General features: G+C 37.4%; 1 long non-coding RNA gene across 1 annotated transcript in view; it reads left to right on the forward strand.

Annotated features, from left to right (window-relative positions):
- The window catches only part of LOC140711447 (uncharacterized), a 43,359-nt gene extending 25,545 nt beyond the window's left edge, over positions 1–17,814 (forward strand). The window contains exon 3 of the long non-coding RNA XR_012092658.1: positions 16,619–17,814. This is a non-coding gene — a long non-coding RNA (uncharacterized lncRNA). The remainder of the gene's footprint in view (positions 1–16,618) is intronic.
- Positions 17,815–26,864: the final 9,050 nt, after the last annotated feature.

A 26,864-nucleotide genomic window follows, 5' to 3' on the forward strand; every position in this document is an offset into this window, starting at 1 on the left:
TATGTGAAAAAATTCAACTGATTCTGCATCAAAAAGGAAGAAATCATAGTTGAATATATTTGCCATTAGAGAAATAAGTGGTCTGTTTGACTTTTTGCAAGAGATGAGCAAAAATCACATTTGTTATTCCTCATATTTAAACAGCCAGAGTTATTCAGAGAATAAAAGGACTATCTATGTGAGCAACCTGTTTCCTACCCTGGAGGAACTGACATTCATGAAGTAAGATTTGCTCCATGCTAGTGATTTCAAGAGAAAAAATATATATTTATCTAATACTTTCCATGACCATTTCTTTTAGCAGTCCTCACTCTTGGGACTTGAATGAAGGGGGAACAGAATCTGGTTGTATTTATGTTAGATACAGGAATGAAATAACCTTGCCCTCATGAAAGAGATTTGTTTGTAGGTGAAAATAGGTGGCAAGAAGGAAGTTCTTGGTGGGTACAGAAATTCCTGGTGGGCCAATGGGGAGGGCAAATGAGAACCACTGATGATTCTGCTCATTTGAAACCAGGTTCCTCTCTAGCCCAGAATCTGAGTGTAGTATAAAGTCTCTGAAGGAATATCTCGGGGATATTTCTGATTATCCTTGTTTTCTGTAAAGAAATCCCCTACAGGCAGTCATGTACACTAAAGTGAAAACTTCAGAGCTTCCTCTGAAAGTTAGCCCATGATTTCCTTCCTCATAAGCTGAAATCTGCTTACCCTTTGCTTTCTCTCTTTGGAACTGCACGGAGCAAATCTTGTCTTCTGTTTGTATATCAATGATTACCCCTTAAACGTTCAAAGACAGCTAATGTGTATCCCCTTCAAATGTCTACAGGCCAAAAGTCCCCTGGTTCTTTAAATGGTCCCTTGAAATACACTTCTCCCCTTCTTGGCCACCCTGTCTTGTTAGTCTCTGTCTTAACTAGGGTGTCCAAAGTTGCAAGCAGTATTTCAGGTGTGACCAGACCAGTGCAAGACTCAGTAGGATTATTGTTTTCTGTGATTTGGATACCACCATCCTATTAATGCAATCAAGATTTTTTAATTTTAGCAACTATATTAAATTGTTGGCTTAAGTTATGGGCAAGCAAAACCCTCATATCGTTTTTGCACAGAATGTTGCCAAACCACATCTCCTCATTCTGTACTTAGGCTGTTGAGCTTTTAAAGGTAAATACAGAAAAGAACATTTGGTTTTTGCTTATCATTCCAACCTGTCAAGACTATTTGGAATCTTGATTTTATCATCAATCAGATTCACTTTTTCTTCCAGCTTTCTGTCATCTCCAAGCTTGCAAAGCATGTTTTCTATGTCTTTATCAAGTCACTGAAAAAAAATGTCTAATAGAACAGAGCTCTGTAGCTTGCCTCTATAGTTTGCCCTCCAACTTCATGAGCTTTTCCACCAAATGTATCTAAGTGGTTACTGTGTACCAGAAACCATCTCAAGGAGGCCAGACATGGAGGCTCATGCCTGTAATCCAGCACTTTGGGAGGCCAAGGCAGGAGGATTGCTTGAGCCCACAATTTCAAGACCAGCCTGGGTAACATAAGGAGATCTCATCTCCACAAAAGTCAACAAAGTATCCAGGTGTGGTGGCACTTGCCTGTGGTCCCAGCCACTTGGGAGACTGAGGTGGGAGGATGGCTTGAGCCCAGGAGGTTGAGGCTGCAATGGGCCGTGACTGCACCACTGCATTCCAGCCTGGGTGACAGAGTGAGACCCTGTCTCAAAAACCAAAACAAAGACACAAAAACAAAAAACAGAAAATGAAAAAATAAAAAGAAACCATGACAAGGAAAACAGAAACAAACAAAAAATATATAAAATATGGTCTGTGACTTTAGAGAACTTTTTTATTTAATAGATTGCACAGTGCTACTAATATATATATATATATATATATTTTTTTTTTTTTTTTTTTTTTTTTTTTGAGAGAGCGTCTCGCTCTGTCACCCAGGCTGGAGTGCAGTGGCCGGATCTCAGCTCACTGCAAGCTCCACCTCCCGGGTCCACGCCATTCTCCTGCCTCAGCCTCCCGAGTAGCTGGGACTACAAGCGCCCGCCACCTCACCCGGCTAGTTTTTTTTGTATTTTTTAGTAGAGACGGGGTTTCACCGTGTTAGCCAGGATGGTCTCGATCTCCTGACCTTGTGATCCACCCATCTCGGCCTCTCAAAGTGCTGGGATTACAGGCTTGAGCCACCGCGCCCGGCCAGTGCTACTAATATTTTTAGGGTAAAGATTTTTAAGCATAATTATATGACACTTTGATGTCTTTCCATTACTTCATAAATTAGAATATCCTGAGACTTGGTCAAACATCTAACCAATCCAGGGTGTACTAGGTCTCTGGCAGACTCCTATACTTAGAACATTACCAAAACAGAAAGTAAAGCTAGTTTGACCAAACATATTATACCTTGGTAAAACTGCATCTACCATTGGTGATTGTGGAGACAAAAGTAACTCCATCTTGGATGCTAATCTCCCATGTTGACTTCTGATTAACCCACTCCAGGAAATGTCTCCTAATTCCTACTGTATTTACTGTCCTTAGTGTAAGAATATGTACTCACCATATATCCTGCCGTTAGACCAAAGCAACCTTGATGTTATTGCACCAATTACAGGGCTTAGCACACAAAGCATTCTTTCCTTTTCCGGCGGGTTGACTTTAATTGTCCAGCTGGAGCATGTGTACCCTTTCCCTATGGTATATAAGCCTTGAGTCTGGGGTAACAGTGCAGAGATCTACCTGTCTTGCGGCTGCCCAAAACCATGCTTTCGTTGATAAGTCCCCACAATGAGCCACTTACAAACTAAATTTGTCTGACTTGTTCTTTGGTTTCTTGGCTCCTTCTGCATTTGAGGGTCTCTTTTCATGAAGGCCGTTTCACGGAACAGTGACGATTACATTCTTTTACAAATGGGGCAGCAAGTAAAGTCCAAGATTTAAATCCTAGTTCTGGCATCTATTAACTATGTGACCTTGAACAAGTACTTATTTTTCTCTGACGCAGTTTTCACACTGTGGTAAGAAAAATGCATACATTACAGGATTATTATGAGGATCAAATTGGATAAACATGTAAATTATTATAAAATTTGTTTCCTTACTCCTGAAAGTCTATATGCCATTTGACAATCCCTTCAATAATTTTTCCAGACCTCAAGCTTGTTAGTCTGTATTCTGAATTCAACCACTTCATCTTTTGCAAAGTAAGATGACATTTCTCCAGCTCCAGTGTCTAGGCCCTTGCCCGTTCTCCTTGATTTCACCATCAGGTCTTGGAATACTGACGTCACATCTCTGGTTCCTTCAGAGCCCTGGGATGTCCTTTGTCTGGCTGTAAAAATGGGAAGGAATGCTTCTTTTAAGCGACCAAGTTCTTTTCTACTACCCTCACCCCTCCATTATGTTGAACTACAATTTTCTTATGGGATATGCTTCCAATCTGAATTCCCCTTTGCTCTCTGGAGACCATGAAGGTAAAAACAGGAAGTGAGTGATTCTGCCTTCCTTTGGAAATTGACTAACTCAGATTAACCATGACAATTCTAAAAGCTTATGGATCCCTTTACCTTGTTAAATATGAAAGCCAATGGATCTGTACTTGTGGATTTGATTTCCAGCTATTTGTCAGGGAGTAAAGTCCCACAGTTGGCCAAACCCAGTGCTTCTCAAAAGTATGGTTGAGAGAAGCAGTATTTGTGACGGATTACCTGAACGGTATGCAATCCATCCATTCCTCTGTACTTTTTTCCATCTCCCTGCCCCTCTCCAATTTTGTTTCTATTGTATTTCACCTTGTTCAGGTTGATAATATTTACATTCTGCTTAGAAACATAATTCCCATAGTTGTTGAGTAATCATTCAACAATTAATCAAATTCAGTGCTCATCACCAGCTCCTTCCCTCCATGGTCTCTCCACCCCTGAGTTCTTCATTTTGAGTCTTTTCATTGTGTGGATTTCTTAACAAGTTGTTTTTACAAGAAAAGCCTCTGTGTACTAAGTTCTGAGCTCTTTGTCTCTGGGAAAGTCTGCTTGGCTCTTTTATACTTGAATGACGTATTCACTTGCTATTATACTCTTTGGTCACAGCAGTTTCATCATGTCTTAATATAAACCATTTCACTGTCCTCCCTATGAAAAAGTCTAAGGCCAGCCCAAATAATCTCACCTTATAGGGTGATTTCTTTCTTCCTGAATCCAGACATTAAGAGTTTTTTCTTTATCCTTAAAATTTAGTAGCTTGACTACAATATGTATCACTGTTGAACATTCTATATCAAAATTTTCCAGAACCTAGTAATCTTTCAGTCTGTAAATTTTTCATTTGGGGAAGTTATCTTGTATGTTATCTCTGAATACATTTTTGTTCCATTTTGGGGGCTCTCTAATTCAAGGTTACAATTGTCTTTATGTAAGATCCTTTTGTCTGTCTTCCATATCTACTAGCTTCTTTCTACTTTTTTGACTCTGTATTTTTCATCTTAATTTATTGCGATAATCTCAAGCCTTCCTCTACTGTTAGGATTTTATTTTAATGGAGTCTTTTCTCTTCTTTACTGTTTTAATTTCATTTATTAGTCATTTTAATACTGTGTTTTTCCCTTAGTTTTATAATTGCTTCTTTCATCTCATTCAGTTGCTTTAACAATCTTATCTTTCAGAACAATCTTATCTTTCAGTTCTTATCGTATTAAATATGTTTTCATTAAGTTATTCTACAGCATGAAGCAATTGGTTATATTTCCTTCTGTTTCTCAACTTACATTTTCTTCTATAGGTCTTTTGGGGTGTGTGTGTGTGTACATTGTAGCAATTGACATGGCAATTTTGCATATTGCTTTGCTGTTCCTTTTCATCCAGCTCTTTTTAGACTGATTCTGTCTAGGCATTTTATTGCTCTTATCTCACTTTAAACTTAACCCAAGACTGGAATATTTTCTATCTGTAATCTAGTTGAGGGCTTAACACATTATATTCTCATCTTTCTATAGCTTGAGGAAATGGTGGAAAGAGAAACTATGGTCTGTACTCTCCTTTGAAATTTATTTAGAAGTCCTATACCAGTTTGCTCCACCTAATCTGAGGATGTATCTGATTTCCAAGGAGGATGTCCTCAGTCTTTTCATCCTGTGAGGCGCGAATGCCTTCCTTTCCATTAGAGTCAGCTTTATATAGTTTTTTGCTGTTTGTCTTTAGCTAGTACTTCTATCATTCCTCATTTAAGACAGGAAGAAAAAAAGGATATATGCTCATTCTGCATCTCTCCAGATTTGGGGGATTCCTGCGTAATCTTAGAATTTTGTCAACCTTTCAACACAATCTGGAAAAAAGGGCAAGTTAGGAACTTAGCTTTGGTGCCTTTCCCCATTCTGCTCCAAAATCTTTCATATCTTTCCTAAGCTGCCAGATTTTAAAGTGTATTGCACTAGGTTTTCCCCTATTCCTTGGGTATTGGAATTTTGTTGTTAGATTTTACTATGTTTTGCTTATTGTGTTAGATATTGGAGGAGTAAAAATTTGGGGTGCCATTTCAACCTTGTATTTACCTTGAAAGCTCTCAATGCTGTCATTGTGAAGATGCACAGCAGAAATTTATCACTAGTCTTAGGACACCAACAGTGGTACTTCCAAGCAAAGGGTCTGTCTTATCTCATGGGTTCTGAGAACTTAGTAATAGATTATGCTTGTCATTTAGAAACTAATTTAAGACCCATGTCTAGTGAAGTGAATAGGATCATAGCATAAGTACTTTGGTACTTTCTATATGGCTAGCTTCATCTTCTATATCTTATCCTGATTTCCCTTCATTTTCTCACTTTTAAAAAGATCTTTCTTTACTGTCTTTTTAAGTTATTTCAGATCTTTTATGGAAGAAGGCGAGGTACAAGCATATAAATAAACACTTGCAGCAACAATTCTTCCCCCTTCTCCCGCAAGGTGACAGATCCATTTCTCTGTTGTAGTTTTGACATGGCTTAAAAACAAATGCTTTGCTGTTGTCATCAACCTCCTTTGAGAGCAAGGGCTGTGTTAGCCATCCTGACATTATTCTTAAGGTTGATGCCAAATTGTGTTTGTTCTTGGTTATGTGCCTTCCTTCCATCTGCATTGAAACAGAATTTGCTTGTGCTTTTCTTAAAATATCTGGTTCTCTTTACATCCCAATACAGCTAAAGATCCATAGCCAGCTCAGGCATAGAATGGATAAGACACCTGGCTATTGATAAACTATCTAAAAATAATCGGTAGCACAAAAATTTTGAGACTTATAGTTATTGGGCTTGGAGAAGAAAAGCTGTATAAGTGTTTGAGATACCACCTGAAACCTAATAAACAGGAGCAGGAAAAAAAATATTTTAAAATTATATTCCTTGCTTTGTCTTTTAAAAATAAAATAAAACATTGAATCAATAAGATCAAAGAAATTCTTCTTTTTGACCCCACCCCAATGCCAGTCCTATCCTTGCTTCAGACTCCTATTATCATAAATTTTATGTATTTATTTGAGTCAATATTTAACAGTTTTATATAATTAAATGTGTCCCTAAATAATATCCAAACACATACTAGGCTTTCCCTTCAGTTACTATAGATGAATTACTGTGCTCCTATTTAAGACCAAGCCTCATCTTAAGCACTGGATCCACCCATTTGTGCTTCATTAAGAATCCAGTAATGAATCCTTTGTCTTTCCTGTATCATCAAATTTTCCTTCTCCTTTGGATTGTTCCCTATAGTATTCAAATGTGCTTACATTTCTATCTTAAAACACGCTCCTCCACCCATCTCTCTTCCCTAGCTCCCACCACATTCCCCTGTTCTCATTTACAGCTCTTTAAGCTGTGTATACATGTTGGTCTCTGATTCCTCTTCCACTTTCTCATGTACCCATTTTAGGTTTTCATCCTCATGATTCCATCAAACAGCTCTCATCAATGGCAGCTCTTTGTTGCCAGATCCAGTCATCAATTTCCAGTCTTCATTTTACTTACTTGATTTGAATAATTCACGATGTGAATCACTTTTTCCTTCCTGAATACCTTCTTCATTTGGCTTCCAAAATATCCCTCACTCTTAGTTCTGTTCTTGTTTAACTGGCTGCTGTTTCTGGGTCTCCCCAACCTCTAAAAATTTGAATGTCCAGGGCTCATTTTCTTTTCTCCTTTCTCTACAATCATTCTCTAAGTGATCCCACAGTTTCATGGCTTCACAGCCATTGGTATTTTCATGCTGCTATGAAGAAATACCAGAGACTGGGCAATTTATAAAGAAAAAGAGGTTTAATGAACTCACAGTTCCACATGGCTGGGGAGGCCTCACAATTATGGCAGAAGGCAAAGGAGGAGCAAAGGCGTGTCTTACATGGCAACAGGCAACTGAAAGTGTGCAGGGGAACTGCCCTTTATAAAAGCATCAGATCCCCTGAGACTTATCCACTATCACGAGAAAAGCATAGGAAAAACCTGGCCCCATGATTCAATTACCATTCACTGGGACCCTCCCATGATACGTAGGAATTATGGGAGCTACAATTCAAGATGAGATTTGGGTGGAGACACAGTCAAACCATCTATACCCAGACAACTCCCAAAATTTGCATGTAACTATCCTTCTTCAATTATTTTTTCCCTAGAAGCAACGAAAAAACAAAACAAAACTCCTTTCAAAACATTCAAGCACACCAGATGTCTAACCAATTTCTTCTTCTGGAAAATTATTTTTTCATTGTCTGTCTTTTTATTCTGATTGCATTTTTCCCTAAGTCCACCACACCTTTTCATCCCAAGATCTCCTTTCATCTCCCTCCTTGGTTGGATTTCTTGTTTCATAGGCCACAAAGATTTTATTTTTTTGTTTTATTCTCTCACTTCCACAGAGCATATTCCCCAAATGCATTCTTAGAAGCAGACAAAGGAGATAAAGTGTTTGGTATTTCTGCATGTCTGAATATGCATCCATTCTAACTTTACCTTGTTTGAATATTTGGCTTGGTATAGATTCTAATTTAAAAATTGATTACCCCAGAATGTTTAAAAAATTGCTTATGTGTTAAAGTGTTCCAGTGTTGCTGTTTTCCTTTGTATATGACCTTTTTTTGGTTTTGTTTTGTCTTTTTCCTTTTGGAAGTTTCTCTTTAGCCCAGGGCTGAAATTTTATGATGCTATGTCTTGGGGTGGATCTTCATTCTGCCATCATACTGGGCTCTATCAGTCTGAGGACACATACCTTCAAGATCTAGATCATTTTCTTTAATTATTTCTGTAATAATTTCCTCCTCATCCATTTTTCCCTTCTATTTCTGGAATTACTGTTAAGCAGATGTTAGACCTTCTGGATTGGCCTTGACTTGTATTTTTCCATTTTTAAAATCTATTATTTATCTCCTTTTGACCTTCTGTGAAATTTCATCTTTCTTATCTTTCAAACCTTCTATTTAACTTCTCATTTCTGTTACCGCATTTTTAAATTTTCAAGTGCTCTTTTTTTGTTCCCCAAATATTCTTTTCTTAAAGCATTTTGATTCTGCTTTGTGGTTGCAATACTTTTATTTAGTTTGTGACTTTTGTTGTTTGTGGCTTTCTTCTACAGTCTTGCCTCTGTCTTTAATTTCCTTTTCTAGTTTTTGTCAATTACTGTGGTGGAGAGAGGAGAAAATAATTTCTGTTTTTCATGTTGGAAACTTTCCTTGGTTAGTGGTCATTGACTCTCTGGTCATTTTTAAGATTGGGGTACCCAAAGCTGTTGGGGAACTTTGAATAAATGGGTAAGTGTGCAGGTGATTTGGTGAGGTTATTTCACTCTGGGAAACACTGAAGTCGGTACCTTTAGATCTTTTTTTAGCAAGTCAGAACCTCTAGGGAAGAACTTTCCAATTTCTGCTTTGAAGATATAAACCTGGTTGCTAGAAGCAAAGGCAGGAAGGAACTGCTCATATTGCAGAGTGTGACCTTTTACTTATTCTCATTTCCAGTTTTGTACCTTCTCCTTCCATGTGTCTTGTGCCCCTTAGTCAGGAGACCTTTTGACTCACCTTCTCTAAAGGGCTAAACCTCTTATCTTCCGCCAGGATGAAGAAGCCTTTTCCCAGCTACTAACAGCAAATAAATTATGAGGATCTACTTGTTCCTGAAATAGAGTTTTAATCAGTCTCATATTTTGGCTCTTAATTTTCCCTCTGCTTTTGGTATCTGGTACTACCAAATCCTGAGCCTTCCTGTGACATCAAGACATTGCCACTGTGTTCTTCTCTCCTTCTTTCTTTGAACTTGTGAGTTTTCTACATTTTTTTATCCTTCAAATGTTATTTTAGTGAGGTTTAGAGAGGTAGTGGAAGTAAACATGTACCTTTACTCTATTGTCTTAGCTTACTGCTTAATTTTAATGATGGCATCTCATATATAGGTGTCTGTAATTTTGATATTGAAAAAGGTTTAATATTTTTGTTTATGAATTGTCTTGCTGAAGAATTCCTCCCTATCTCAATTGTGTAAAGATTTTGCACACACACACACACACACACATATGCGTGTTTTCTTTAATAGTTAAAATATTTTCATAGGTAGATTTTTTTAAATCCTTCTTGAATTACTATTAATGTAGTATATTTAAGCGTATTTTTTCCATATAGGATCTAGTTGTCCCAATACCATTAATTGAATGATTAATCTTTCTGCAACTGAGTTTTTGCTTTGTTTTGTTTTGTTTTCTGATGGAGTCTTGTTCTGTTGCCCAGGCTGGAGTGCAGTGGCATGATCGTAGCTCACTGCAGCCTTGAACTCTTGGGCTCAAATGATCCAGCTGCCTCAGCCTCCAAAGTAGCTGGGACTACAGACACATGCCACCATGCCCAGCTAATATTTTAAAAAATCTTTTTTAGAGTCGGAGTTGTGCTGTGTTGCCCAGGCTGGTCTTGAATTCCTGGCCTCAAGTGATCCTCCTACCTCAGCCTTCCAAGTAGCTGAGATTACAGGTGCAAGCCACCATGCCCAGTGTTCTTTGAGGTTTAATGCCATTTCTGTTACATTCAAAGTTTTCATACATAATTGGGTCTGTTTCTGACCTTTCTGATGGCTTATTTTGATCTGTTTGTTTCTGCATCTGTATTACAGTTTTTTTTTTTTTAAATTTATTTATTATTATTAAACTTCAAGTTGTAGGGTACATGTGCACAACGTGCAGGTTTGCTACATATGTATACTTGTGCCATGTTGGTGTGCTGCACCCATCAACTCGTCATTTACATCAGGTATAACTCCCAATGCAATCCCTCCCCCCTCCCCCCTCCCCATGATAGGCCCCGGTGTGTGATGTTCCCCTTCCCGAGTCCAAGTGATCTCATTGTTCAGTTCCCGCCTATGAGTGAGAACATGCGGTGTTTGGTTTTCTGTTCTTGTGATAGTTTGCTGAGAATGATGGTTTCCAGCTGCATCCATGTCCCTACAAAGGACACAAACTCATCCTTTTTTATGGCTGCATAGTATTCCATGGTGTATATGTGCCACATTTTCTTAATCCAGTCTGTCACTGATGGACATTTGGGTTGATTCCAAGTCTTTGCTATTGTGAATAGTGCTGCAATAAACATACGTGTGCATGTGTCTTTATAGCAGCATAATTTATAATCCTTTGGGTATATACCCAGTAATGGGATGGCTGGGTCATATGGTACATCTAGTTCTAGATCCTTGAGGAATCGCCATACTGTTTTCCATAATGGTTGAACTAGTTTACAATCCCACCAACAGTGTAAAAGTGTTCCTATTTCTCCACATCCTCTCCAGCACCTGTTGTTTCCTGACTTTTGAATGATCGCCATTCTAACTGGTGTGAGATGGTATCTCATTGTGGTTTTGATTTGCATTTCTCTGATGGCCAGTGATGATGAGCATTTTTTCATGTGTCTGTTGGCTGTATGAATGTCTTCTTTTGAGAAATGTCTGTTCATATCCTTTGCCCACTTTTGGATGGGGTTGTTTGTTTTTTTCTTGTAAATTTGTTTGAGTTCTTTGTAGGTTCTGGATATTAGCCCTTTGTCAGATGAGTAGATTGCAAAAATTTTCTCCCATTCTGTAGGTTGCCTGTTCACTCTGATGGTAGTTTCTTTTGCTGTGCAGAAGCTCTTTAGTTTAATGAGATCCCATTTGTCAATTTTGGCTTTTGCTGCCGTTGCTTTTGGTGTTTTAGACATGAAGTCTTTGCCCATGCCTATGTCCTGAATGGTACTACCTAGGTTTTCCTCTAGGATTTTTATGGTATTAGGTCTAACATTTAAGTCTCTAATCCATCTTGAATTAATTTTCAGTTTTAATCACTATAGTTGTGCAGTGAGTTTCATATCTGGCAGGGAAAATCCTGCTCCTCTTTTTCTTAATTTATCTTGTTTATTTTTGAATACTTAATAATATTTCACAGGATTTTAGAATCAGATATCAAAGAATGTACCATACAATTTTCTGGAATAATATTGATTGGAATTAGTAAATCAATTTTTGGAGAGCTGACATCTTTATGATATTAAGTCTTTGTATCTATAAACAAAGTATACTACCCCATTTATTTAGAATTTCTCTTATTTCCATCAATATATTAGATTGAATCTTATAAAATTACCAATACTTGATAATTTTTGACCTACAAAAGAGGAATTTTAGATATTTCAATCTAATGGTTAAAAATATTTCATAACGTTCTTGTACATCTTTTAATAGACACACTTCTGTTACTTTTTTTTGTTATTGTGAATACAGTTTTTTTATATTATGCATTCTAATCATGCACAATGATTTTCTTGCAGGCTTAACAAAATTCACCCATAAAAATCACCTGAGTGTATTTTTACACAGGATATTTTCAAAATCAAAGAGCTTTTTTATTTATTTAGGTTTTCTACTTCTTAAATAAATTTTTCAGTTTATATTTTTCCAGTTTTTAAATGTTATTTAATGTTATTTAATGTTATTTCCAGTTTTAATGTTATTTAAGTTTACAAAGTCATTGGCATTCATTTATAATAATCTCTTATAATTTAAAGTCTATTGTATCTGTAATTCTGTTACTTTGTTGTTGTAAATTGTTTACATTAACTTTTCTCTATCTTTCCTGATCAGTTTTGACAGAAGTTTGACTATTTTATACATCTTTTCAAATAGCTTTTCTTATGTTGAGTACTTTTATTTTCTTGTTCTTTTTTATTAACTATATTTGTGTTTTTAAATTTCTATTTCTTTTATTATAATTTACTTAGGTTTAATTCTTAATTTTCTTTAATTCCTTGAGTTGAAAGCATAGCTCATTTCTTTTCAAGACTTCTTGTTTTCTAATAAATACATGTACATAGAGAGAAGATTTCCATTTAAGCACTGCATTGTCTGCATCCTGTGAATCATTAATATGCATTTTGGTTGTTTGCGCCTAAATATTTCATACCTAAGTCATGAATTAATAATTGGAGTTCTGAACATTCTCTTTAAAATTGATTTCTAATTTCATTGTACTGTTATCAGAGAATGTTGTCTGAATGATATTGTGTTTGCAATTTGTTGAATCTTCCTTGGGTACAGAGTCTGGTCAATTTTTATAAATGTTTCATGTGTTCTTGAGAAAAACGTACATTCTCTATTTCTCGGGTAGAGAGTTCTATATATCTATTGTTAACAGTGCCGTTCAAATCTAATCCATTCTGACTATTTTTGTCTGCTTGGCCTTTTGTTTCCCAAAAAAAAGTGTGTTAAATATTTTACAATTATTATTGATTTCCTCATTTCTCTGTGATTTATCAGTTTTTGCTTTACGTATTTTGTGGCAAGGTTATTCAGAAATATAATGTGTTCTTGATGGATTCGTCATTTATTAGTACAAAGTGTCTTTGGTCCCATTTCCTTTGAGTTCTATTTGGACAAGTATTAAGTTATTTACGTGAGCTTCCTTTGGTTAGTATTTCCCTGTTATATCTTTTTCATCTCTTGATTTTCAATTTGTTGGGAGGTTCACTGTGGCTTGAACGTCTGTCCCTTGCCAAACTCGTGTTGAAATGTCATTGCCATTGTAACAGTCTTAAGAGGTGAGACCTTTAAAAGGGGATGAGACCATGAGGGTTCTACCCTCAAGGGTGGGATTGGTATCATTATAAGAAGATGAATTCAGCCCTCTCTTGTTCTGTCTTGCCATCTAAGAAGGCCCTCGCCAGACACTGGAATATTGATATTGGACTTCTCAGCCTCCAGAAAGTGAGCCAATACATTTCTTCTCACTCTACATTACATAGTCTCAGGTATTCTGTAACAGGAGCATAAAAATGACTAAGACAGTGTCTTCTTGCCTCATAAAGCAGGATTTTTTAAATCAATTGGAGAGTCTTTTAATTTTAATGAGTTTGGCCCACTTGCATTAGTTTTAATTACTAAAATGTTTGGACTCATTTTACTATTTTACCTTTACTCTCTTACTGACCATGATTTCTCCTTCTTTTTCTCTTATGTCCTGTAATCAGTGACTCCTTATAATCTAACAACTTATATCCTTTTTCACTTATAGATAACCCTCAGCCTTTATCTCTTCAGATACTTCCTTTTGCCGTTTTCACTTTTATAGTTTTCTGGGTTTTCTATTAAATATTAAACTTTTCAATCTCCCGTCATATGTCTTAGTTTATATTCTATTTTCTATCTCTTGTCAGTGCTATATTCTTCTATTCTGTTTTTTTGTTAGGTAGTTGTCTCTTCAATCCACTGTTCATCTTATATCTTATCTTTTAAAAAAAATTACTAACATTTTTGGCCAGGCGCAGTAGCTTATGCTTGTAATCCCAGCACTTTGGGAGGCCAAGGATGGCGGATCACCTGAGGTCAGGAATTTGAGACCAGCCTGGCCAACATGGTGAAATCTCATCTCTACTAAAAATACAAAAATTAGCCAAGCGCGGTGGCAGATGCCTGTAATCCCAGCTACTTAGGAGGCTGAAGCAGAAGAATTGCTTGGACCCAGGAGACGGAGGTTGCAGTGAGCCGAGATCACACCACTGCACTCCAGCCTGGGCGACAGAGCGAGTCTCTGTCAGAAACAAACAAACAATTTTAAGACTTCCAGTTTTTAAAAGTGTATCTGCTTGCTCTTGCTACATAACCTTTTCTTCTTATTGGAAGAATTCTATGAGCTTTTCAAAAATCTCTATGAGCACCTCCAGCATATATTTTTATAAGCCTTATAGAATAAATGTTATCATTCTATCTCCTTTGGTATGAATTCTTCTATTTGTTATATGAGCTGGCTACCTCTCCTAATTAAGCATTATCTCATGCATTTATCACTTTTGTCTGAAATCTTTCTTTGCACTGGAGCTTTTCTCCCATGCAAACGCCTTATTTTGTGTGGTTTTTCAGTTGCCTTACTAAGAACCTCCAGGTCGAACGGAGACAAACCAAGCCTCTCAATTAGAGGCTTATAGGCTTTATCCTTATAAGTGGAATTAGTTATAATGTCCTGCTCACATATCATCTTAGCTAAGGTATTCTCATAGCTGCCTCTCTTTTCTTCCACGATCACAGGAGAGTGGCACATTGTGGTTGTATTCTGAATTTTCCAATAAGGTTAATTCAAGTTTTTAACTGTTAGGAGAACAATCTGGCACTCAGCTTTATTCTTGTCTTTTGCAACAATACTGTTATGTTCACCAGCCATTTCTGTGTGGGCCTTGGAACATCTGAATCCATTTTCTGCATCTACTCACTCTTTTCTGTGGGCCCCATGGCTTCAGCCTCCACTATGACCTTTCCTATTATTCCTGAAACATGGAAATTCCTCTAGTATCCCTTTTTAACAGAGCTATCTATTTTAAATATATTCCATGTATTTAATATTTCATTTGTATATTAATGAAATATAAAGTATAGTTTAAATATCTATTTCATTTAAATTCTCATTCTTTGAGAGCAAAAAAATAATAATTTTGTAGTTGCTCACTTAGCTATGCTAAATTATGTCCAAATTCACCTACCGAATATTTTTTTCTTTGAGGGTGTAATATGCATTAAACAGTTCCTGTTTATGATGACTACAGGAAGCCAATATAGCAACTTTGCAATAAGAACCAAGCTCCCACAAAGCAAAAGCAAAACCAAAATAAAGACCTAAAGAATTACTATTATTATACTTTGTTTTATGAAATTTGAACTATCATGGAAATAAGGCCATAAATAAGAATAATAATTTTTGCTACCTTCCCAGGTTAGACAACTATTTTTGTGTTTTTTCATGAATGTGTTTTAGACAACTATATCTATTAGACAACTATTAGGTATATATTTGTGTTTTTTCATGAATATGGTCATATGCCTTTCTTAGCAGTACACTGACGGTATACAGTATAGCACAAGTCAAAGCAATGGTTATAAGTCGAGTACTCCGAAATTTTTCTTCACTTAATACTAACTGCATATAGATTTATAGTTTTATTTGATTGATTTTTTTCCAGGATTTTTTCCCTTTGCATGAAACTTCACACTTATATATCTAGGGAAGTTTTGCTTGGAACATTATAATCCCTTCCTGCAATTAAGGTCTTGTTACAGAATGTGCTTAACGTGCACATGTACCACAGTTCTCCTGTGAACTCCTTTTGAACTTTATAGTGAACCATAGTGCAGAAGGTAACCTGTGTCTTAATGACTTTCCATAGACTACAGAAACTTAAAAAGAAGAAAAAGGCCGGGCGCGGTGGCTCACACCTATAATCCCAGCACTTTGGGAGGCTGAGGTGGGCGGATCACGAGGTCAGCAGATCGAGACCATCCTGGCTAACACGGTGAAACCCGGATCTATAAAAATACAAAAAATTAGCCAGACGTGGTGGTGGGCGCCTGTAGTCCCAGCTACTTGGGAGGCTGAGGCGGGAGAATGGCATGAACCCGGGAGGCGGAGCTTGCAGTGAGCCGAGATCTGGCCACTGCACTCCAGACTGGGCGACAGAGTGAGACTCCGTCTCAAAAAAAAAAAAAAAAGAAGAAGAAGAAAAAGATTTTTATTTTCTTGCTTCATGATTTTCTCACCTAAAAAATAAAAAAGTAAAGATTTTTTTCTACTCTAATACCTCAATATTTCGGTTCAAACATCTTTATAATTGAATTTCATGGCTTAAAGTTTAGGCACATAGAATAATCACTTTGCTTGTGATTTAGCAAAAGATTTATGGAATAATCCCTATTTGCTCTACTGAATATTACTAGATTTCTGTCTATTTATGAGTTCCCAAAGGCAAAATAAGATTTTAGGAACTGGTTTGGGGCCCTTCATTTATTATCTTATAATGTCTGTAGACCATGTAGTGATAACTTGGTTTTTATTTCTGATATTGGTGATGAGGTGTTCTTTCTCTTTTCACTTGATCAGTCCAGCTAAGAGTTTACTGAAGTTAATCTTTTCAAAGAACTAGCACTTGCTTTTGTTACTTTTCTTTATTGCCTGTTTTCTACTTTTTTAAAATAAAGTTATGCTCTCCTGTCTTTATTATTTCCTTCCTTTTATCTACAGTATTTAATTTACTCTTCTTTCTGTAACTTCTCAAAGTGGAATGTAAGGTCACTGATTTTAGATTTTTTTTCTTTCTGAATATAGGCACTTAAATCTATTTTTCAGCTGAGTATGGTGGCTGACGCTGGTAATTCCACCACTTTGGAAGGCCAAGGTGTGAGGATTACTTGAACCCGGGAGTTCCAGACCAGCCTGGACAGCACAGTGAGTTTCCATCTCTACAAAAAATAAAATAAAAAATTATCCAGGTATGGTGGCACGTGCCTGTAGTTCCAGCTACTTGGGGGGCTGAGGCAAGAGGATTGTTGGAACCCAGGAAGTCAAGGATGCAATAAGCTTGATCATGCCACCACACTCCAGTCTGGGCAACAGAGTGAGACCCTGTCTCAAGAGAATAGACAACCACCACCACAAAAAACCTATGTTTCCCTCTATGAGTTGCTTTAGCTCATTCAATTTAAAATAGTCTCTAATTTCCCTCATATGTCTTTTTTGATCCGTAAATAATTTATGTGTGCTGTTTAATTTCCAAATATTTGTGATTTCCTCTGAAATAGATTATTCCCACTGATTTACTTCTGATTTGTTTCACACAGTGTGCTTTGTATGATTTTAATACATTTAAATTCATTTAAACTTGTTTTATGGCCCAACATATGGTCAGTCTTGAAAAATGTACTTCTTTTCACTTGAAAAGAAGTGTGTTTTTCAGTTCTATAAATGGTGTCCTATGAATTTCAATTAGATCATGGGAGTTGATAATGTTAAAATCTTCTAAGTCTACTGATTTTTAAAAGTCTAGCTGTTGTATTAATTGGTAAGAAAAGAGTCTTAAATGTAATACTCTGAGTGTAAAATAGTCTATTGTTTATTTTCATTCTGTCCACTTTTGCCTGATGTATTTTGAAACTCTGTTCTTAGGTCTATGCACATTTATAATAATGTCTACCTGATCAATTGTTCTTTTTTCTCATAACAAAGTATCCCTTATCACTTCTAATATCCTGTGGCTTGAAGTTTATCTGGTATGAATATAACCACACCAGCTTTTTTATGCTTACTGTATGTATGGTATATCCTTTTTATGCTTACTGTATGTATGGTATATCCTTTTTCATTCATCTATTTTCAATGTAGCAGTGTCTTTCTATTTAAAGTGCTTCTCTTGGGAGCAGCATATAATAGTCTTGCTTCTATGTTAACGATCTCTGCATTTTAATTATAGTGTTTTAGATCACTAATATTTAATGTAATTATTGACATGATTGGATTACAGTCTATTATTTTATTGTTTTCTGTTTGTCTCCTCTGTTTTGTTGTTGTTGTTGTTTTCACTTTTGTTTTTAGAGACAGGGTCTTGCTCTGTCACTCAGGCTAGAGTGCGGTGTTGTGATTATAGTTCACTGTAACCTCGAACTCCTGGGCCCAAGTGATTACCCTGCTCCAGCCTCCTGAGTAGCTAGGGCTATAGAGCACACCACCAAACCTGGAAAACTAAAAAACATTTTTTTTTAGAGATGGAGTCTTGCTATGTTGCTCAGGCTGATCTCAAACTCCTGGCCTCAGGCAATCCTCCTGCCTCAACTTCCCAAAGTCCTGGGATTAGAGTTATGAGCCACTGCACCTGGCCAGTTTTTTTTAATTGTTGTTTTGTTGTGGTTCCCTATTCTCCCTTCCCTGTCTTCTTTTATGACAATTTAAATGTTTTTTAGTATTTCATTTTATCTGTTGGATCTTTAACTGTACCTCTTTGACTAGTTTTTCTTTTAGTGGTTGCTCTAGGGGTTACAATTTTCATGCCTAGCCTTTCATAGTCTATTTAAAGTTAATATGGTTCAGCTTCTCATAATAGGTAGACTGAAAATAAAGAAAGAATACACATATATCCACACAAAGACTTGTACACACATGTTTTATAGCAGCTTTATTTCTAATAGCCAAAAACTGGAAATGACCCAGTTATCATCAACAGGTGCATAGATAACATATTGCTGTATGTATCTAATCTATGGAATATTATTCAACAATGCACCTTAGTAACCAACTTTTATTTAGTCTTTCCAAAGCATTTAGTTCTGTTTTTAAAGAAAAAAAAGTTGTCTTTTTATTCATCCTCATATTTAATAGAGGTTTATATAATATTTAATTAAATCATGAGTCACCAATAACATCCTAATTAACACATTTTTGGAATGAGTACAACTGACTCATGTAGAGTGCACAATTCAACAGGTGGGAGTGAGAATGTTTAGACAGACCAGGGAATGGCCTCCTGGGTACTTTACAAGAAGTAGGCATCTGTCAGTATATTCCCCAGTGGGGAGACAGAGGGTTGGCTGATCTGGCAAGTTGCTTAGTGGTAGTCAGTTAAGAGAGCTTTTGCTATATTATCAAATTGCCTTCAGAAGGTGGTATAGATTTATAGTTTCACACAGTAATTTTAAATGTCCTCATATCTTAAAAGCACTAACAAATTTTAAAATCTTTGCCTATTTTTAAATAGTTGTTTTTGAGAGACCCCAGCATAATGGGTTCTAGTACCACGGCAGGTAGCAACCCCAGTTTAATGGGAAATGAAGGGTAGCTCTAGCCCTCTTGGATGTTCACAGTGTGCCTTTCATGGGATACTTCATTTACCTGGCAGAGGGCCTAATGCCACATTGCCCAACTTGCAACCAGAGGGTCCCTCACATGAGAAACTTGTTTATACTGGCAGACACTCTTGTGGTTCTTATCTGACCTACGTCCAGTTTATGCCTACTTGACCAGTGCTCTGGGGTTGGAAGCTTGACTTTCTGTTCCCCCCAGGGCCAGGGACCCACAGAAAACCTGGCCTAGGGCAGCCCGTAGTTCTTCAGATGGAAGGTGCAAATTCAATATACCACCACAATAGGAAACACATTCAAAGGCTGCTCACTTATAGATCCTGGGCAGGGAGGACACAATGAGTTGGGAGGGCACTCCTTCCTTCTCAGTCATGTGAGGCAGGAATGAGGAGTTAGGCGGAGAGAGAAACAAAAAGAGGGAGGGAGAGAGGGAGAGAGGGAGATAGAGAGACAGAGGTAACTACCAGTATATAGAAGAGAATACAGAAGGGTCACTTTAAGTTCATGCGTAAATGCCTGTATTAGTCAGTTTTCACACTGCTGATAAAGACATATCAAGACTGGGTAATTTATAAAGAAAAAGAGATTTAATGGACTCACAATTCCATGCGGCCGGGGAAGGTGCACAATTCTATGCACCTTCACAATCATGGCAGAAGGTGAAAGGCATGTCTTACATGGTGGCAGACAAGTGAGAAAAGAGAACCAAGTGAAAGGGGTTCCCCCTTATAAAACCATTAGCTCTCATGAGACTTACTCACCACAATGAGAACAATATGGAGGAAATTGCCCCCATCATTCAGTTATTTCCCACCAGGTCCCTCCCATAACACGTGGGAATTATGGAAGCTATAATTCAAAATGAGATTTGTGTGGGGACACACCCAAACCATATCAGTGCCTGAATGGTTCATTGAAAGGAAAGCAGCAAGCCCCGTGTGCTAGCCCAGAGAGATGCCTCTAAGTTCTTATCTTTGGCCACTGGATTGAGCCATCCAGGTGGGTATAGAACTGGAAACTGTGTCAAGGGTACTGAGCCCTGCCTCTGGCACAAGAAAGCTAAGCCTGCCTTCAAAATAGATGCCTAGGCAACATAAAATTATAATAATTTGCTATAATTGCATCTGACTGTTCTTTCAATTTTCATTGCCTAGACTCCTAGGGGTCAATTTTGGTACATTTTTAGTACATTTAGTACAACATTTTTTAGACATTTTCTGTGCAATTGGCACACATGATTGTTAACAGCAAGGCAGCTGTACTAAAGAGAGCTCCCCTCTCCTGCACCTCCAGGTGGGACTGGAGGCAGGAATGACCGTAAGGAAGTAGGAATGGAAAGATGTCTGGGGGTCTTTCTGTCTGTAACTCAGGTCATGTAAAGCCCAGCAGTTGACCTCTGATCATAGTGGATTTGATTCATTTTCTTTCATTTCTAATTAAAGTGTTACTTCTATTTAGTACTGTTGATATAAAATTTATTGTTTTAAACTTAGACTGTATTAATTTTTAAGTTCTGAAGTAAAAAATAAAACTTAGGCCCCTCTTATGTTCCAGTTTCTTATCCTGAAGCCTGTCATTATTCTATTATGAGTGTTTGCGGAGGAGAAGAGGAAAAAGTAGGTTAGAGTTATCTCACATTCTTTTTTCCTTATAAACCTTAATTAGAAAGGTTTCATGGAAATACTTTCAGCTTACCCAATCCATTTCTTCCTTGTAAAGCTTTTAAACGTTGCACAGTCAGGAATGGCTTTTATCTCGTGCACAAATGAAATCAAAATAAAAATGCAGATGGAGTTATCAGCTACTTAATACCTGTAATTCTAGTATTGCTGAGCAGAGGTGAATAATAATAAAGGCCCAAAACTGGCAGAAAAGAAGGGAAAAACAAGATATATTTGTTTTACTAAGCTTCCCAGAACTTTCACAATAAATCCATTCAATCAAATATTTTATTGTGGGCCCACTTTCTTCAAGTCATTGAGGGATTCGAAAAATATATTGTTTATAAGTACATAAGTTAAACTTTTACATTGTATATAAAGATTAATACTACAGAATCATCTAGTAGCATCTTAGAGGCACAAGAACATGTTATCATCAAGTACATGGATAATCTATGGGTACTTCAAAATGTAGAGTATTAATTAAAAAATTCAAGGTATGATAAGGTCAACAGATCAGAAGATGACTGCTTTCGAAAAGATAGCTTATTACTCACGGTTCCAAGAGCAGAGAGCACACCATGCTACAGGGAGCCACCCAGGGAAGCACCAGGGTCAGTCAGGAGTGAAAGGGGAGAGAGAGGAGCTGTGGGTTAGAGCCTTTATGGTGGTTTCCATGGGAAGGAACAGGATAGGCAGGTAAACGGGCTTAAGATTGGCTAGTTGGAATGCTTTCAGTGGCTCTGGGCCATAGAGGCATTCCGCAGTTGTCTGGCATCTGGCTGGCCCTAGGGGAATTAAGGCAGGTGGAATAGTGTCGTGGAGTGATAGATAAAGGAAGTAGTTGGGAGTGTGGCTTTGCATTGGTTGGTTGGCATTTGTAAAGCACACTCTTGACCGCCGAGGTGGTTCTCGCCTATAATCCCAACACTTTGGGAGGCTGAGGAGGGAGGATTGCTTGAGCCTAGTTCAAGACCAGCCCGGACAACAGGGTGGGACCCCATGTCTATAAAAATTTTAAAAAATTAGCTGGGCATGGTAGTGTGTGTCAGTAGTCCCAGCTACCTGGAGGCTGAGGCAGGTGGATCACTTGAGCCCAAGAGTTCTGGACTGCAGTGGGCTATGATGGTGCCACTGCACTCCAGCATGGGTGACAGAGCGAGATCCTGTCTCAAAAAAAAAAAAGAAAAGAAAAAGAAAAAAGCATACCCTTGTGGGCAGTTGTATACTATTTCTAGGACTTTGTTCGCTGTGGCAGGGGCAGTCTCTCCAGGGTCAGCAAGCCCCAGATGTCAAAACATCAGAATGCAGAAAATAAAAGACACGGTTTAACAGTGGCTACTCGGTATTCATGATCTTACTCATCTCTGTGTCCGTTTGGAATTCAGTCAGCTATGCCAAGCACAAGCTGGGTTCCTACATTTTAGTGTGTACACAATTTACGCAGTCCTGTGGGTCATAGTGATGGCGATGCAAACAACAAAAGCTTTCTGTTTACTTAAGGAATAGAATAAAACAATAGCAGCTCTGGAACACAAGTTAATTCTCCACATTTTCACGACAGCACATTTGCTTTTAAGAGTAGAAGATGCATAAAATAGAAATATTGCCATGAGCAACATGAAAAGAATTCAGAAAACTAGTTACACACAGTAGAAAAAAGGGAAATTTCCCACATATCCTATCATTTGTTTCCAATATTAAGATCAGCTACATATAGGCCAGGCACAGTGGCTCAAGCCTGTAATCCCAGCACTTTGGGAGGCCGAGACGGGCGGATCACGAGGTCAGGAGATCAAGACCATCCTGCTAACACGGTGAAACCCCGTCTCTACTAAAATACAAAAAAAATTAGCCGGGCGAGGTGGCGGGCGCCTGTACTCCCAGCTACTCGGGAGGCTGAGCCAGGAGAATGGCGTGAACTCGGGAGGCGGGGCTTGCAGTGAGCTGAGATCCGGCCACTGCACTCCAGCCTAGGCAACAGAGCCAGACTCCGTCTCAAAAAAAGATCAGCTACATCTTCTCACCACTCAAACCGTAAGTATTTCGAAAATCACACAGAAATACTAACCTAACAATTTCCGTAGTAAACATACCAGGCCAGAGAGAACCAGAACACCCACGGGATAAATCTGACAGTTCTCTTTCTCCTCAGACCGAAATACATCTCACTCAAGTCAAAACCTAGCTTCAGGGGTGCTTGTCTGGAACCCGGATGTGTAAGGAAGGGAGAGAGAATGGGCGTAGGGGTGGGGTGGTCAGGGAGATCCTCCCCTGCCTGCAGGTCTGGAGACTCAACTCCATGATAAAGCTCTGGTTTAAGGACAAGGCTGCAGGATTTGAAATTTGTGTCTTGCTATTTTGTTTGCTATTTTACTTGACAAGAGATAAAGAAGATGAGGAAAACCCTGGCCCAGAGGAATCAAGTAAACTCTCTGACAGACATGACAAGTGGCCAGTGGCTTTTGAAATCCATGACTCACAAGCTTATGAACACCAAACAGATCTAAACGTGGCACCAGTAACTGTGGTTACACAACTGAGGAAAAAAATGCCATGGCAAGACAAACTAGCCATCCTTACTCAAGTAAGAAAGCGAATTGTAAATTTCTTGTAAAATGCAACGTTGCAGTGGTGGGCCTTTCCCATACAACAAAAAGATAGAAAATCTGATATATGGGGAGGCTGGGAATAAGGTTCTTCTCTAAAGATTCCCAATGAAAACAAACAAACAAACAAACAAAAGTCTAATAAATAAAAAGCTGAGAGTTGGCTATTTCCCTCGTACATGCTAACTTAGCAAGGATCTGCAGAATGCTATCATCACCATTGTGCAGTGGAGGAACAAAAACTTATAGAGGATAATGACAGAATCAAAATCAGGTACCTAACAAGAAAGATAAACAGTTCGTGTTTCATATTGTAGACTATTTTCTATTTTCTCTGCACCTTCATTGTCTTTCTAGTCATCAATTAGCCTACTAAAAACGCCACTCAGCTAGAAAAACAGAGCAGTGTCAAGTGAGATCTTTAACACCAAACCAAGCATACTGAGAAAATATCTTAGAATTTATGGAATAATTTTTATACTGGTGAAATGACAGGACTTAAGTAAGAAACATTTAACAAGTATTATAGAAGCTTGATAACCATTGTCAATAAAATATTTATGGAAAGTTAAACCACAAAAGACTCTGAATAGCCAAAGTGATCTTTAGCAAAAAGAACAAAGCAGGAAGCATTATACTACCTGATTTGAAATATACTGCAAAGCTAGAGAACCCAAACAGCATGATACTGGCATATAAACAAACACATAGGCCAATGGAAGAGAATACAGAGCCCAGAAATAAATCCACGAATTTATGGTCAATTGACTTTTGACAAAGGTGCCAACAACACACAATGGGGGAAAGGACAGTTTCTTCATAAATTTGTGCTGGGAAAACTGGATATTCACATGCAAAAGAATATAATTAGAGCTTTGTCTCTTACTGTGCACAAAAATTACCTCAAAATGGATTACATTCCTAAACATAAGACCTACCAATCTCTATGGCATTGGCTTGGGCAATATTTTTTTTGATATGACCTCCCAAACATAGGTAAGAAAAGTGAAAATAGACAAATGGGATTGTATTAAACTAAGCTTTTGTAGAGCAAATAAAGTAATCAACAAAATAAAGATACTGAATGAGATAAATACTTGCAAACCATACATTTAATAAGGGGTAAATATCCAAAATATATAAGGAACTCAACTCAATAGCAAGAGAACAAATAACCTGATTTTAAAATGGGCAAAGGACTTAAAGAGACATTTATCAAAAGAAAACATACAAATGGCCAACAAATAAATGAAAAAAATATTCAACATTACTATATGCAAATTAAAACCACAATGAGATATTATGTCACACCTTTTAGAATGACTACCATCAAAAAGACGAAAGATAGCAAGTTGTGGGCAGGATGTGGAGAAAGAAAACCCTTGTACACTCTTGGTAGGATAACCATTATGGAAAACAGTATGGAGGTTCCTCAGAAAATTAACAGTAGAACTCCTATATGCTCCAGCAATCCCACTTCTGGGTATTTATCCAAAGGATATGTATTAATCTGTTCTCACACTACTATAAAGAACTTGCTCAGACTGGGTAATCTGTAAAGGAAAGAGGTTTAGTTGACTCACAGTTCTGTATGGCTGGGGAGGCTTCACGAAACTTACAATCACAGCAGAAGGCTAAGGGGAGGCAGGCATCTTCTTCACAAGGCAGCAGGAGAGAGAATAACTGAAGAAGGAACTTGCCAACCAGTTATAAAGCTATCAGACCTCATGAGAACTCACTCACTATCACGAGAACAGCATGGGGGAAACCACCCAATGATTCAATTACCTCTACCTGGTCTCTCCCTTGACAAGTGAGGATTATGGGGATTACAATTCAAGATGAGATTTCAGTGGGGACACAGCCAAACCATATCAGCATATGAAATCAATTTGTTGATGAGATACCTACATTCCCATGTTTATTTCAGCACTATTCACTATGCCCAATATATGGAAGCAAGTTAAATGTCCATCAATGGAGAAATGAATTTTTTTAATGTAGTGTATGTATGCCATGGAATACCTTTTAGCCTTAAAAAAGGACATCCTTCTTTGTTGCAACAACCTTGATGGACCATTGTCCTAACTGAAATAAGCCAGGAACAAAAAGACAAACATTGCATGATCTCACTTATATGTGGAATCTAAAAAAGGCATATTCATAGAAGCAGGCAGTAATATGGCATTTACCAGAAAATTGGTCAAATGTCAGTTAGAGAGAAGAAAATACATTTAAGAGATATGTTGTACAACATAATGACTATAGTTAGTAGCAGTGTATTATATCCTTGAAAATTACTATTTTAATTGTTCTCACAACAAAAAAATGATAAATATACGAGGTAACGCATATGTTTAAAAAAATAAGTCAAATAAAATATTTATGGAGGATTAAAAAATACATCAGGTAGAATGAAAACTCAGCTATATGAATAAAGGTTGTTTTATAATAATGTGACAATAATTATTTAGCTGTGTATTTTCATTGCAAGTCAGTGTTCAATCCTCTACAGATTTTACAAAAAGCAAGAAAATTCCCAGTGGAGTCACTTATTGATCAGAACATTGATAGACTCCTTCTCTCTGGTCTTATGAAATAGTAATCAAAATGGCAAGATACACACTTCAGAATTAAGCCTGAGTTTACAAAATCTTTTTACATGTTTCCTTTCTTCTAATCTCTTCTTATATTTTAGTCATAGAGGTATTCTTTTCTGAGGTATCTTCACTCTCCTTAAGAATCTACAAATTAAACTGTAACTAAGGAAAATTCATGCAGTCCATTGTAATGGACTCTAATGGAAGAGGGAGACAGTAGCTATTGGGTCAGAGAATAAATTCTAAACTGTATGTTCCTTTAATACCTAGTTTGCTGAGGGTTTTCGCCATGAAGGGATGTTGGATTTTATCAAAAGCTTTTTCTGCATCTATTGAGATGATCCTATAGTCATTAAAACTCATGTCCTCACCCCATCCACTCCCCTCCAGCTCTATTACAGGGAGGAGACAAGAGACACTGCTCTCTTAGGCCACAATTTGAGATCCTAATATAAAAAGTAAGATACAACTTCAAAATATTTTCTACATTTTCCCTTTTTCCCCACAATTTTTGAGGATTTAATTCGAACTAGGCAATATAATGAAAGAACTGATTGTGGTTGAACACACCCACATCCAAGAAATACCTTTTGCAGGATATAATCCCAGAGATTACACTGCTCACTTCTTTTTAGTCAGTCATCTCATTTATTATTTGAATTTTCTAAATTGGCATAGTTATTTGTCTTATTTTAACTCTAAAACTATTTTAAAATTTCTAAGTTTAAAACACTCATATTTACTGGCAAACCGAATCCAGCAGCACATCAAAAAGCTTATCCACCATGATCAAGTGGGCTTCATCCCTGGGATGCAAGGCTGGTTCAACATACACAAATCAATAAATGTAATCG

Source organism: Chlorocebus sabaeus, chromosome 3, assembly GCF_047675955.1.
Source record: "Chlorocebus sabaeus isolate Y175 chromosome 3, mChlSab1.0.hap1, whole genome shotgun sequence".
In the NCBI taxonomy this organism is placed as follows: domain Eukaryota; kingdom Metazoa; phylum Chordata; class Mammalia; order Primates; family Cercopithecidae; genus Chlorocebus; species Chlorocebus sabaeus.